Below are 16108 nucleotides of genomic sequence, written 5' to 3' on the forward strand. Positions count from 1 at the left end.
TTTTTTTTTTTGGGGTGGAGTGGGGTGGAAGGTGTTTCCTAAGCACATATCCACATGCTGCCGTCATCTTCAGGCTCCCTGAACACCAACTTGTAGCTCACTGAGCAATAGGCACTGGTGAGATAGACACAGACACAGACACAGATTTCTAGGTTGGAAGAGACCTCAAGATCATCGAGTCCAACCTCCGACCTAACACTAAGTACTCCACTAAACCATATCGCTAAGCTCTACATCTAAACGTCTTTTAAAGACCTCCAGGGATGGTGACTCCACCACCTCCCTGGGCAGCCCGTTCCAATGCTTAACCCTTTCGGTAAAGAAGTACTTCCTAACATCCAACCTAAAACTCCCCTGGCGCAACTTTCGCCCATTCCCCCTCGTCCTGTCACCAGGCACGTGGGAGAACAGACCAACCCCCACCTCACTACAGCCCCCTTTAAGGTAACTGTAGAGAGCGATAAGGTCGCCCCTGAGCCTCCTCTTCTCCAGGCTGAACAAGCCCAGCTCCCTCAGCCGCTCCTCATAAGACTTGTTCTCCAGACCCCTCACCAGCTTGGTCGCCCTTCTCTGGACTCGCTCGAGCACGTCCATGTCCTTCCTGTAGCGAGGGGCCCAAAACTGAACACAGTACTCGAGGTGCGGCCTCACCAGAGCCGAGTACAGGGGCACAATCACTTCCCTAGACCTGCTGGCCACACTGCTTCTTATACAGGCCAGGATGCTGTTGGCCTTCTTGGCCACCTGAGCACACTGCTGATAAAGCTTTAGACGTACTTGTCACCTGCTTTGTGAATAAATGGACTCAGATCTTATGCCTGCAAGTTGGGAATACTTCTTACATGAAAAACGGACCCCCTTTGAAGTCACTTTTGCCTCGTTCACGGAGTGTTGAGCAGAGATGGGTCACGGACTGGTTGGGGAGAAGTAGCCAGCTGCAGGCACCAAGCAGTCTGTTTGGCTTCTGACAGAGCGATGCAACTGTGACTGGCACCTCCTCTCAAAGGAGTGAGAAAAAAGTAATCCCAGGAGAGGACACAGATAGCCCTTTCCCTCATCCACATCTCTCTTTCATCCAGGACCTCCCCAGCTCCATTAATCCTTCTTATTCCATGTCCCCAACCTCTTTCTCCTCTGCTCCTTCCAGATGCTGGAGCATTCCACGCCCTTCTGAAACCCTCCTGATCTATCGCAATCCTTTTTCCTGATAGCTCCTAAACCTTCCTGTTCCATCCCAGCTCATTTTGGCAATGTAAATCCCTATGAGCTCTCCTGTGTTTGTGAAATCCTGACTGGCTGCTTTCGTTTTGTTTTTCCCCAAGCACACCCAAATGCTGTAATAGCGGTGATTTTTACAAGTGTCTCAGTGGCTTGTGCAAGTTGGTCTTTATGAAAGAGAAATGATGGAAAAATGAAGGCTTGCTTTAGATACCCAATCCCATGCAAAGGTTCCTAAATCACACAGGAATCAATAATATCCTTCCTTAAACGGAAATACAAGTCAGTAAGTATTAGCTTATCTTTGATAAGAATGAATCGATAGAATCTGGGGCACAGACAGATAGCAATTTGCCTAAGACTCCCACAGGAAGTTCATAGCAGGGCTACTTATTAGAGTGTCTTAAAGATGAAGAGATCATGGCTTAGTTAGCAGCCTGTATGACACGAGTGCTAGAGGATGTAAGCACCTGTGACCATCCACCACAGACAGGTGCAAAATAACCAAGCCTTGAGACCGAGCCCACAGCAGGCATTTGTAACTCTACTCACCCTGTGCAGCATGGTCCCACAAAACTGCATGTTGCAACACCAGCAATGAGTGCAGAGAGAGCTCAGGCTCATGCAGGGAACAACCAAGCTGCATTATCACTTCTGAAAAAAATGTATCATTGGCTTCAGTAATTGACATTGACCACAGCCTGAGCCCAACACTGTATCTGCCTTCATCTCTGGTTATAACCCATCGCTAGTCTTCTGTACATGATACTGAAATGTCATTGCTTGCTACTGGCAATAGCAACTAGGTGTCAGCTGCTAAAGAGATAACAGGAGAAAAACAATCTGAAAGCAAGAGGAACTCAAAAGGTCACCCTTCTTGGTTACATCTGCTTCAACACCTTCCAAGTGTCCTTCAAACTGACAAATTCCTCTAAGTGCTTCTTAAAGATTCACATTGTTAATGTCAAACGGTCAGTATAAAGCACTGCACGCAGCTTGGCAGTTAAAACAAAACTCGCAGAAGTTAAACCATTTTCCTCTTTAAACTAAATCTTCTCTGAATTTAGAGGTTCTCTTGTGATTAACACATTCCATAATTCACCTATAATAAAGAATGAGTAACATAACCCAAATGAGAGGAAAGGCCAGTCCTGTGATTAAAGGACTGTCCTAAGTTTCTCAGTTGACTGCAGATATGTGTGACCTTGGGCAAGACATTTTTTCAGTGCATAACTGCGAACTTTTCCGCTCCTTTGGTCTTTTTTTTCCCCCTCAAGCTGCCTGTTCCACGGGAGTTTATGTTTATTCAGCGGACACTCAGCCTGCTTGAAATAAATTGTTTTAAATACTACAAATATATGCAACTATTTACACGAAGCAGGAGATGGTAACTGCACCTTGTTTATCCAACATCAGGCAATACCAGCTTCTGATCTTGCTAAGAGTGGTCAGAAAACAAAATAGGGGGCCAAAACAGATACTGAAAAGGCTTAGAGTGAGGTTGTGCCAACACAGCTATGTCACATGGGTGCACCCACACACCCCGGTCAGTGGAATGCAGGGGCTGTAGACGTCTCCTAAATTGTCTCTGCACCATCCATGCCTGAGCACAGTAAATCAAGCAGACTATAAGCACTAGAACAAAGGTAACTGCAGAACACCTGTAATAGCAGAACACAATACTGGCTGTCCCAATGTAGATTTTCAGCAGTCCATTGGCCTGCCTAGGTTTATTCTAAGACAGCACTCATGAAGTAAAAAAGCTGAACATTGGCTTACAGTACTCACAGCTCCACTGCTTCCAGTGGATGACTCCAGAAGCAACTCATAGTCACAGAACCTTGAGAGACATTGGAAAATTATGAACAATTTCCTTTTTTATATAATAAAGTAAGGAAAATTAAAAAGAAAGCATTACCTATACAGCATAGCGAATAAATAAACAACGAGGTGAAGCAAAACTCCAACTACGACACCATAAGGAGGCAGGAGGGGTCCGGGGGATGTCATGTCCATAGGCCTGGCCCTGGGTGGACCCCGAGGGTTGAGCATGGCCCCTAAAGGGGAGGAAGGAGCACTCTAGTTCTAAGTCAGACAGCAATATTCTCCAACCTTTGCCAGAAAGGATCGTATTCTTCATCTTCCCTGGAGCGGTCCCTGGGAGTTCTGTTTTTTAACACCCTGGAGTAGATAAACTGTGCCGCAAAATTCATTGTAATTCCTGGTGCAAAGCAAAGCTGTGAGGCTGCGGGCAGTGGACACACTTGCCTGTGAGAAGTGCCAGCCCTGCACTGCCAGGATGGGGAAGAGCAGGCGACTTGATGTAAGCAGCTCTCCAACACTCCTGGGGGAGGGGAACGACTTTGAGAGATGGCTGCTGCTATTTAAAGAGATTATTTCAGAGGCCAACCTGCCCTTGTCAATTTGAGTCAGGGCCTGGATTATGCTTGGGTGACGTTCTGTTAGCAGGACACATGAAGCTTTACTTACTTACTTACTGCTTAGCTGTGGAGCATGATCTGGGCTTGTTGCAGGGCCCATGATTTAACAGCGTACACTGGGGAGACAAAGTAGCAAGGAACGGCCAACTTCTTTCTGTGGTATTTCAGCCAGGTACAAAGATCTGTTAGGGCAGCACCTAGGCACACAGGCCTTCCTGACTGAGCAAAGAGGAGACTGGTTACTTCATTCGTGTCTTCTCTTGACAAAGTCACTGTAGCAGAGGAGAGAGATCATACACTTGGGCAGAAAAGATCATGTACGGAAACGACTGCAGTAACAGTTAAAGAAAGACAACATCAAAGTTCTCTCTTCATTGCCCCGAGGGAGTGTTACCAAGCGCCACGAAAGATTTCCAGACACATGATGGTGAGATGGGATTGGGGTCCTTCTGAGGTTCTTCTCTCCTGGAACGCAGCCCTGACGGAGCGCAGGCTCCCATCTGCTCAGTGACTGGCCAGATGTCCCTCCCCAGGTGTCAGCAGTCCCTCCATGCCCTCTCTGGTTTCTGCCGACAGCGTACGTAAGTTTAACCTCCAACATGGAGAACAGGCACAGGGTGATCTAACCCAAGCTGTGACCTAACCCTCTCCTCAGAGTACCCTGACTAATAATAAACTGTTTTACATGCAAGAGTCAGAATAAATGACTAAATAGTCTTCTGGGAACTGTAGGAAATGGAGCCAGGTTGTTGGAGCCTTCCCTACATAGGTGTGGCAGACAGGTCCTTACTCCATGGATGTCAGTGCAGATGAAACTCTAGATTCACCACTTTTTCCTGTCTCTCTCACTCCAAAACCCTTTATCATTCCAGACAGTGGATGTGCAGACTGTGGGTGCTGCATGTACTAAGCATGGCTGCAACCCAGCAGCGTGCTACTGCCAGAAGCTGAGACAAAAAGGCAGTGAGCTGCTGCCAGCGCTTAAAGCTCTAAGTGATAGTGAAGTTTGGGACAGCTTCACTGGTGAAGCAAAGAGAGAAGGCGGGTGGAGTTATTACTTTGCTCATAACACATCTGAAATGCAATGGTGGACTGGAAAGGGAACATAAAACAGTAAAAATTGTAACGCCTAGCTTTTGGATGCCTAGGAGCCCAGACTGATGTGCTGGATTCCTAAGCTCTCCTTGCAGCAAACTGTGCAGATGAAACACAGACTTTGAGCACACTGAGTAGGGAGTCACCTAAAAATCTGTCTACATGCAACAGAGAAATATTAACATCTGGGAGTTTCACAGCATGCTCCTCCCTAACATTTACAGCTGCAAGTAGGCACCACCTTTCCTTCTGCCTTTTTCCTCTCATTTCCAGTAATACACTTAGAAGTGGACACATATCACCTTCCTCACCTTCTGGTTAAGCTAAGTCCATATCCGCATTTCCAAGTCCTCAGCCATGTACCACAAACACATGTTAGGTACCATTAAGGAATGGAGCAAGCTTCCCTTCCTCATTTTGCACAGGTAGACTGAGCCCATCAGGCAGCGAGGAACACAAAACAACTTGCACAAGAAACAAAACCAAAGTCAAGTGCAACTTTATATGCTGGTGGTCAGAGCTTCTCCAGGGAATGGAAAACATGAGAGAGCTGCTGTTCCAAGCACTGTTCAAGTATTTTTTTGCTGAAGAATGATGAACACAAAATGCGTATGAACCAAACCTACCTCACAACCTGAAAGAAAGCTTATTATATCCTTTTTAACAGACAAGGAAATCACATCAGAAAGAGCAATTTATCACTTTTAGAGAGACGGAGACATAAATGACAAACCTATTACACTGACTACTGCTCAAAACTTTACATGAATTCAGCTCCACAGAAAATGAGGCCCTGATCTGCAATTGGCATTTGTAGACCAAGCAACAATGGTAAAAGTATTTTTGGGCCTGTTTGGCCACACAGTTGAAAAAAAAATGCACCAACCTTTTTCAGGACAGAAGCACATGAAGCACTGAATCATGTCCCCCTAAAATACTGTAAAACAATCAGCTCATTAGGAGAAAAGGATATGTGGAAATTTCTGCTGTAGATTTAGACCCACGTCAAACAGCCTTTCAAAATCCTTAGCTAAGCATGTGCTGGAAGTGCTGACTGTGCAGTGTCCTGGAAGGTACTGCATCACTGTAATTGCTCTAAGTTAACTATGACCATTTTCTGAGCTGCTTATTTCCTTAATGAGAGATAAACAGTTAAACACACACTATTATTAGATGCGTCTTCCTTTCATTCTTGCCTGTCAAACTTCATTGTCCTTACAAGCTCCTTAAGCTTTGTCTGCCACTTTACGTATTTACCTTCCCTGTCTTTGCCCACGGAGGTGATGGCTGTACACACCAGTCTCGCTTTCTCTTTCTAGAGCAATTAGGTCTCGTCACCTTTAACAGGTGCTGTTTCCCGAGTTTGTGTGCTTTCTCTCACTGTAACACCTCTCTTTGTTATTTAAACCCTTTCAATAACTCAGCAGCCTTTATATCAAGGAAGTTAATCTGGTCTCTTCCTTCTTCCCCATATCCTTCTCCAGGAAATCCCTATTTATTTAATTTGTCTTTACTAATGCAATTATTGGCAGCAGTTGCCATATCTGCTGCTGCTCCAGCAGAAAGCAATACCTCCCTGTAAATGACATTTTCCAGGGGCACAGTCTCACGTCAGTACTTGTGCTGGTTTGGTATGCCTTTGAATTGACAGTAAAGGCCATCTAAATCAGATTTACTGTTTAAACTTGCCATTTTTTTTCCTACTTTCCTAACTGAAGTTACATAAAAATGAACTATTTCATTCATTTATAGCATAGAAAACTTTCTTTTAATTAAACTTTTAATTGTGATGGCAGATCCTAAGATTTATAAAGAAAAAAAAAAAGGAAAGAATTTATAAAGAAAAAAAAAAAAAAGAAAGAAATCCCTGAGGCTTTAAGTTCCCTTGGTCTTCCTTAAAGGATCCCAACATTTGATCACACAAATTACCCACAGCTGTAATAAGACTACTTTCTGGGTGAGAGTAATAGCACTAGAGCTTGGAAGACACTTTTTTCCCATTGCATCACCCAACACTATGCACAACAGAAGTGAAGCATTTCCTTGCTTCTTCAAATCCTTCTGTACAAATAAATTCTCATGAAGCTTTTCATAGGGAGAAACGTCCATTTTTTCTACATCTTAGTATTTTTTAGGTCTTTCTACACAGTAATTTATCTTAAAAACACCTAGAGCACCAGCAAATAGTGAAAGGCAAATATTAATTAAGGATTGCATAGAGAAAACAAGCAAAAGCCAAACCTGATGTGTTAACATGTTATTGTAACAGAAATAAATCTTGAGTCTCATTTCTACTGATTTTTTTAAGATTCTCATTCACAGCTCTCTGCAAACTGGAGGGCTGAAATTTAGCCTTGTATATATAAACAGATTAAAGTACTTTTTTTCCTCTTTAATGTTTGTCTAGCACAAAATTTATGTCTAATTTTATGGTAAGAGCAGAAGAGAAGAAGGCTGGCCAGAATGGAGGTTTTACTAACTTCATGCTCCTGTATCAAGACTGTTACAAATATCGATGGAAAGACGACATTTCTTGAAAGCTCATAAGCATGTAACTAAGGGCATATTTAGCAAGAGATAAACTCAAGTACGTATTTTATGCTCTTTGATGCCAGGTTTAATATACTTGAACCAACGTAATCCATAGTTTAACAGCAATTACAAGCGTTTTACAATGGAGTTCATAGCTCCTTCCTGATTTCATTGCCTTTTCAGACTTATTTTTCTTCTCCAAGGAGAGCCCCATGATTGCTAGAGGAGCTTTATAACTGCTAGGGTGGATGCAGACAGAGAAAGTCAGGGCAGCAGGGTACCACATAGCCTTCTTCCCACTGCCACCAAGAGCATCTAGTTAGGTGTGGGGAGGGAATCCAACCTGTTGCCTGCAGCGCTGGCTCCTTCACCTACACCAAAAAGCACATAGATCACGTAGACCACTTCAGAAATTTAAACTAGTTGGTTAGAAAGGTGCTACATCCCGTTAGTGATTCCCCTAATCTATTTTTCTCACGATTCTTTTTTCAGACTGAGTGCCCTGAATCAATTACCTGCAAGTGGTTGTTGTCTGTTGCACTTGGAATTTCCAGGATGTCCTTGTTTCTCTCTGGTTTTGCCCCTAATTAACAGAAGTCTCCTACAGTATATCACTTTTTAATATCCCCTGTAAACCTTTCACATATAACCTCACTCTTAGCTAACAGAATAAAATAGATTATTTTCAATATATTTGTTCATCTTGAATAGGATCATGATTATCACTACCAGAAGACCAAAACACATGGGAAATGAACAATTTACCTAAGTGTTGGTCCACTAACTGCTCAGATTGACAAGTATGGCCCATAAGACTAACCAAAGAATTAACATGTAAACTACAAAGCACCTGTCCTAGGATAGATTGGCATTAACTTTTCTGTGCCTTTTGCATTGATGGTAGAAGATTTGATCTGAGGTACAGACTATTTGGAGACCTTGAAAATGGAAAACAGTGCTTCATTCTCCTGAAACCAGAGAGAACTCAGTTTGGAGAGCGCAAGGAGAAATAGCTATTACCATTGTAAATAAAGACTTCATTGAATTACAGGACTTGAAAGATCGTTTTGAAGGGTTAGCCAAGTTTTTCCCCCCACACTAAATAAAATAAATAACATTTCTAACCTCAGTGAGAACAGCATGGGTGGGAAATGATAGTCTATCCAAAGTGGAGAATTCTTTGCAGAATATGATCAGTTACAGAGGGAAAGTGGGTGGAGACAGTCTACAGTTAAGCCAAAAAAAATAAAAGTTGTTCAGAGTAGCAACACAGAAAACTAAAATGATAATTTAGGATTATGCAATGCATTGGTGCAACAGCAATATGGTGGTAAAACACTACAAAATGCAGTGCAGACAAATATAGACAATACAAAAAGACCTGCCAATAATAACAATCAAAAGGAACAGAAACCAAAACCTTCACTTTTTTTTCTTTACCATGCTAGTTTCACTTCTATCTCAGTCTCTGCATAAATCAATAGTAATAAAGCAGGCCAGATTTTCACCCCTCTGAGTTTATATTTGTCAGACAGCAACTGACCTATGGTATTGAAATTTCATGTTACTCTTCGTTATCTTTAGGCAACTGAGAAAAGACTGATCAGGCAGACTGAAGTCAGTGGTAATAGATCTAGCTTCCTCAAGATATATTTTGTAGTGGCTGAGAGAAAGGACAGGCACAAGTCTAACAGGCAGTCTGGCTGTGCTTTGTGTAAAGTTAGGATGTGGTACAGACCATCTGCTGTCCTGGTTTCAGGTAGGACAGAGTTAATTTTCCTCCTAGTAGCTGGCAGGGTGCTATGTTTTGGATTAGGATGAGAAGAGCGCTGATAACATGCTGATGTTTTAATTGTTGTAGAGCAATGCTTACACCAAGCCAAGGACTTTTCAGCTTCTCGCTCTGTCCTGCTAGCGAGCAGGCTGGGGGTGCAGCAGGAGCTGGGAGGGGACAGACCCAGGACAGCTGACCCAAACTGGCCAAAGGGGTATTCCATACCATCTGACGTCATGCTGAACAATATATAGGGGTGGCTAGCCGGGGTGGGGGGGCCGGCTGCTCGGGGATAGGCTGGGCATCGGTCAACGGGTGGTGAGCAATTGCATTGTGCATCACTTTGTACACATTATTACTATTATTATTATTATTATTATTATTGTTATTATTTCCCCTGTCTTAATAAACTGTCCTTATCTCAACTCACAGGCTTCACTTTCCCGTTTCTCTCCCCCATCCCGGAGAGGGAGGGGGGAGGGTGAGCGAACGGCTGTGTGGTGTTTGGCTGCCAGCCGGGCTAAACCACAACATCTGCTTATCAAGTAAATATTTTGAAGAAAGGATGAGATATTTGTCAAGACAAAGAGCAAAACCTTTTATTTGAGGTTCAAAATTTATCTCCCCAAAATATTATTTAGAATTAGATCACTTAGGAGTATAAGATGCTGAACCAATACATTACAATAGCTGAGCAAAAACTGGAAACTCCAGCACAAAGCTTGTGCTTTGGTATTAAAACAAATAAACAAACAAAAAACACAAACAAACAAAACCAACATCACACACTTTTCCACCTGGACTAAATAACTGGTAAGAACCAGTAAAGCATTTTGCATTGCCACCTGGAATATTTAGCTCTGTGATATCCTTCTTATCTCAATTTCAAATTGTAGGATAACATTTTTAATACATGCAGAGACAGCAAATTAGTATTGCAAATGCATGTAAGTATCCAATAATCTATTCAAAGCCACTTTGCAAAATGATATTAACTAGTGAAGACTATCTAGACGTCTTTGGGTAACATAAAGTACATTACATTATCACTGATCCTGGGCTCTACACCCAAGAAGACTTGGTCGCACGCTTGTGTTCACATTAGAGGAGAAATGCACCAGCTGAAAGCCAATAGAGTGAACCCCTGAAGGAAGATACCAGCTTGTCTGTGCAGAGCACAGGCATGGTAAGTAGTGGAACATACTCCACTATTTCAGAAGGCAGTACAACATGGCAGCAGCACCATATAATTTCAAAGTTTTACTGTAGTAGTCATTAGTTTTATGTTCAGTAACAAAAATAAACAAGCATTTAAATGACAAGCGGACATGACCTGAAACAAAGTGAAACTTTGTTTTACAGAATTACTCAAACTGATTCTAGTTTGCCACAGTCTGTAGACAACTACTATATGATGCTTTCAAAGGCTCAAAAAGCCTGCAAAGGCTTTTGACATGTGTCTGCTTAGACGTCTAACTGTAGTGAAGAACATGCAATTGTTTCCGCTGAAAGTAATAAATGCTTCACTGGAGTGATGTTTCTGAGACAGGCTGAACTCCTTTGCTTCCTAGTTAGCATAAGTAATCTCAAGGTCAAGTACGTAACAGTTTGGAGTCTGTTACCTTAGCTTAGACACTCATTGATCTAAATCCTCTTCCCACTCCTCCTGCTGTGTCTAATTAAAACACTAAGCACTAGGTTGCAGCTCACAGTGTGCCTGAAATCAGATCACCCAGCCTGGATCTCATCTTCGTTGAGCACAACTGGAGGAAGATAAAAACAAATCAAATGCCTGAGTACAAGATGGGGGTGGAGAGATGGAGCAGAGCAGAGCGCCTCCTCGGGGAACCGGGCAGACAGAAATAGACAACCTCTCTGTTCACCCGTGAGGCAGCAGGGTTCTGCTAATGGAGGATGCCTCACCTCACCAGCTCCCTGGCTGTCAGGTGAGGTTCACCTGCATCAGCCAGCCTGCTCACCGCACGTCTTCCCTTGCCCTTCTTGCCTGGCCTCACCTGACGGCCTCACCAGTATCTCTGCCTGCCTAGCCTCTTTCTGCTACCTCCATCGAGTCCCTCCCTGTGGTTAACTCCTGGTCTTGGTATAACACCTATTCACTCACATCAACAGGACACTTTCTGCACCCTGGACTGGTATAATTTCTTCGAAATTCAAACCACAGGCTCTTGTCCTATCAGCTTCTTCTAATTCACTTTGCTAATGATACAGTTTAAAGAGAACAGATTACCTTGGAATTATTTAGAGTCCTGATGATTCACATGGCTCCTCAATCTTCACTTCTGATACTTCTGATTCCTCGAACACATTCAATTAGCCCTTCGTTCCCCTTCCCTGTGTGTTGTCATCTGATCTTCTATTTCCTCTTTTCTCAGCGTTGATTAGAAGACACCTAAAATAGTCACTATTGTAGATGGTGAAAAGTAGTATCTAAGAAGAAAAAACAGAAAGCACTTAGAGAAAAATACAAGATGGCATAGACGAATATCTGAACTAGGAAATAATATTTTTGTTAGTCTTACAATGAGTTCCAGTGGTGGGTCTGAGTTGAAGAACAGTTTGTTTAACTCAGACAGATAACTTTACGCAAAATCGTACATTTTACTGCATCTGGACAGATTACTGCTACACATATTTTAATATACCCAGATCCAACTGATCTTTTAAAAGCAAGACAGGGTGTCCTAAAATCTGGCATTAGAAACCGCATCTGCACTATCCTGCTTTCCTGTGAGAACTTAGTTTCAGGTTACAATTCTTGTTCTTATTTGTTTTGTCCTTAGCACTAACTAGAATATCTGTGCAGATACATCAAACTAGTAACAGGTGTAACCACTATCAGCCTCTCCCCAAGACCATATGGAAATGATCACCCTTTAAGGATCTCATTAGAAAAAAATTCAAAATAAGGGGTGGAGGACAAGGATCCAGAGTTCACATCTGTTTTCTAACAATCTGAGTTAATGTCCTGACTCTAGAGCTTGTGGTGCATACTAATCTATTAATTTGTTCATAGTCTCACAAGGTTTTTCATGCCTTGGCTGAACTTTTAACAAAAATTGTTTCATGGGCCCTTCCCATTCATGATGACAAATTTTCCCCATGACAACTACCACAGATTCTCCTACTGAATAGTACCATTATGTAAGTATTTGTCTTTTAATACAGTTTTGCAGCTGGAATTAAAGAGGTAAGAAGCCAGTACCATACGGTAATAGCTAACTGTACTGTTTGGGAATCTTGCTGAGCAGAATCCACTACATGATAAACTATGCAGACAGCAAGATAAAAAAAATATTCATCCAACATTCTTATTCAGTCTCTTCCTAAAAGCATGCGGCGGAAGCACGCTTGGAAGAAAACTTGCAGCTGAAATGTAAGGGATATGTAATAACAAAGATTTACTAACACCCTGCTACAGTATTCTATTTCCTACAACACTCTAATTTTAAAAGGAATCTTAACCTGAGATTTTTACTCCATCAGCTGTAAAATAATACGTGTACTGCAAGTGTTCAGGAAAAGAACAGTGAGGAGATTAGCTTGGCTTCTATCTCTGGCAAGCCATTCTTTCTTTTGCATCTATCCATGACCTTGTGGTAATTAAGGGAAAAAGGAGAATAGGCTGACTAGTGATCCAAATAGGAATTTATTCCCAGCTGTTTCTTTGTTTCATTAAATATCTCCACCTCACAAGTACCTCACATGGCAAATATTACCTGTATTCAAAGGCTTCATATACACAGCTGATGAATTACCTAATGGAGTAAGGTACACAGATGTTAAGTAACACAGACCTCTACTTTGCAAACAGTCATGACTATTTGTCATGACTTGTGTTCAGCAAGGTGCTACTCAACAGATGAATAGCTTCTCAGATATTAATTACTCCTTCACAGAATCAAAATGTTGGTCCAGTTTCAAGTCATTATTTCTTTTAATTGGTGTGGTGTGCAATATCGACGTGCTAAAGACACTAACTGAGTAATTCTAACTTGAGAATAATCAAGTATTTCCCCCATTGAGTATTATTTTCTAGGGTATTATCTGAAATAGACTCACAGATCTAGTTGACGTTTTTTGAGTGACTCAGATGGGTGGATGCAAAGTTGCAACAGCAAAGGGATGCAGCCTTCTGTAATAAAACATACAGTATGTATTGTCAGAGTCTCTTGTGTGCAATACAAGCTCGGGAGTCAAGAGTCTATTCCTGATTCACTAATTTAGCTGAGAATATTGCTAAACCAGCTTTGTTAGGATTTCATAGGGGTTTCTGAGGCACGGCCAGGCTTCATAAAATGTATGAAATCTGTCAAATGAAAGTATCTAACCACTGGTTAAAAATACAAAACAATCTGTAAAACATCACTAATGTTCCATGTGACCCACCTTTTCCTTCAGTTTTGTGATTCAGTTTTCGTGCAGATGATTGCTCAGGAAGCTGAAGCCACAGATGCGAAACAGCATGAAGCCATCGGATGCTTACCTAATGCCGGCGAGCAGAATCCAGCTTAGCGTGTTGGCACCAAGATGACACAAGAGGATAGATTCCAGTAGCTGACTCACTGTTGGCTTTAGGCGTAGTACAAAATGTATTGTTTTGAAGAAGGCTGGATCAGAGTTGTCTGTTCCATGGCACATAACGTTTGTTAAATTTCTCCAAGGACGGTACAGTCAGAGACAAAGCTGATCTTGACAGCACCTCGTAACATCAACTGTGTGATTCTTTTTAACAGAATCAAAGATTGTGCCTTTATGACAACAACAGGAAAATTTTGCACTTACTATGTTCCTTGCAAATCAATGTAATAACCACTAATTCAAGTTGATACACAGCAGATGGGAGAGGGGATTGCACTGGAACAGGACCTGAAGATATTCACACCTTGAAGGCTGCAGGCCACAGGACCTGCAGCGCCAACCAAGGCTGCCCCCATGAACAACAGGGGTATGGAGGCTCAGTGGAGACTGCTGGGGATGTGATGCTAAGAGTCACTACTATTGAAAACTTCAAATGGCAATGTCTATTTCATTCTGGTGAAATCAGCACTACAAGGTACCTTTGATTTGTTCACCAAAAAGATGCACTTGTTGCAAAGCAAGCTTCTGCTTCCCCTGAAAGCAGCCAGCAAGCTGCAAACCTGTATTTGGAAATCATCCTCTCCCAGCAACAACTTCTGCTTCCACATATATTCAATTACTGCTTCAACTCAGCAGCCAGGAACTGAGTAAATTAAGAGGGTAGAAATAATTCACCTTTTCTAGAATTGTGAACTAAGCCCCATTTTACATAAGGTATTCAACAGCCTCCAAGTAGCAAGAACTTCTGGTCGTGAGTAGCTAGCAGCTAGTAAATGTGAGATGAAAGCCCAGGGAATCTCCACAGACCCTAAAGGGCATGAATCTTCTCGCAGGAGCACGTACACAGCAACCTTGTGCTGATTTCATCATCCCTCAGCATAAAATCCAGGGCAGAGACCATTCTCTTTCATTCTCTTCTCCCAGTGTAAGGCACTTTTTCTTTCTCTACAAGGATGGGCTTTCTACTGTATTTTTGTTCCTAGAAGTAATCTCTGCTTAATTTTCTCTCTGTTTCACTTAACGTCCCGAGGAGCTGCAGTACAGTGTACTCCAATTTTGGCAAATTTTACATGCAGCTATATTCCTCTGCCAGTCCATGCTGTAGGATTTCATGCCCATGAACAATAAGATCTTCTTTCTTGTGGCACATACATCCTCTGCTGACACATGCCCTTTCTTTATTCTGTCCCTCTTTCCTATGCGCTCAGTGGTATCTCCTCTGTACACTTATTTACTGCTTTTGCGAAGCTGTAAAAAAAAAAAAAAAAGAAAAGAAAGAAAAACCACGCACACTCCCAAAATAGTTAATCCTTGTGTTTACTCTCCCTTTCGCCAGACTGCCTGCTGGCAAAAATTCCCATCCCTGTTCACTGGTATGCTTTCTTTGGCTGCTGGTATCTTGGGAACATCTCAACAGCTGGATTTTGTGCAAACCTATATTCATATGATCTCATTACATTCTCATATATGGACATTTCCAAGATGAATGTGCTGAAGAATGCTTTCTCCGATGGTAATCAGTTACTGACTAACTTTCCAGAAGACAAATAGGTTTGTATATATCATATTCTTTCTGCTGTTCCCAAATCTTCTCTCTTAAACTGAAAAATCTACTTTGCAATTTAATGATTTCTGTCGTATCCCCTGATTTTTTTTTTTTCATCTCATGTTACTAGTTAAGTGCTCTTCATCTGCAGCTTCATTCTGAGTGCTTATGAATTAACAAAAATCATCTTGGGCAATTACCCAGGACCATCAAAATTCTTTGGACAGGTAGTCCTACTGAAAACCAAAATCTTACTTGGCATAAGCGTTCCTTCTGGCTGCGTTTCCTTGCAGCAGAAAGAACTCTCTCACTACAGAAACAATCCCTGGAGTACGATATTAGAGAAAATCCTCACTATTTTATTTAATTCTCCACGGATATCAGACCAGCACTTCACTATAGTTGAACATAACACTATTTGACAAATAAGAGGCAAGTTCCTTGGAAGACCTGAACTGTTCCAGGAGCCTGAGCCCAGTTCAGGAGGAACCTTGAGGACACGTGCTGTAAAGGGGGGCGAGTGACCTCAGCAGCAGTGGTCTGGAAGGACAGTTCCAAGATTTGCTACAGTGTGCTGAGGGGAAAACCAATTCAATGTATGTTCATTGCTTTTTAATAATATAGTGTAAAGCAGAGCAGAAAACATGCAGAAAAACATCCATGAACTGGCTTCCTTTGCAACAGATGATTCTGCTTGAGAAATGTATTTAGTGTAAAGGCAAAGTTAATGGACAAACACATTCAGAAAACAGAAATCAACTATTTTAAAATGTTCTTCTTCTGCCCCCCGAATCTCCTGTCTCCGAAGTGTTACACAGGGCTCTCACTCCTGCAGGTGCGCATCACAGTTGTAAAGAAATCACCAGGACAGCATTTGCATTTCCTCAGTCTGTTTGATTACTT

The 16108-nt window shown here is 42.1% G+C and overlaps 1 protein-coding gene across 1 annotated transcript in view; it reads right to left on the minus strand.

The window, feature by feature from the left end:
* LOC118246709 (putative threonine dehydratase) overlaps positions 1-14093 on the minus strand; it is a 47882-nt gene extending 33789 nt beyond the window's left edge. The window contains exons 1-3 of the mRNA XM_050711841.1: positions 13565-14093; positions 13141-13213; positions 11309-11508 (exon numbers count right to left, since the gene is read on the minus strand). The gene's annotated coding sequence lies outside the window, so the exon portion shown is untranslated. The remainder of the gene's footprint in view (positions 1-11308; positions 11509-13140; positions 13214-13564) is intronic.
* Between the last annotated feature and the right edge of the window lie 2015 nt (positions 14094-16108).

The sequence above is a fragment of the Cygnus atratus genome, chromosome 7, assembly GCF_013377495.2.
Source record: "Cygnus atratus isolate AKBS03 ecotype Queensland, Australia chromosome 7, CAtr_DNAZoo_HiC_assembly, whole genome shotgun sequence".
NCBI classification, from domain to species: Eukaryota; Metazoa; Chordata; class Aves; order Anseriformes; family Anatidae; genus Cygnus; species Cygnus atratus.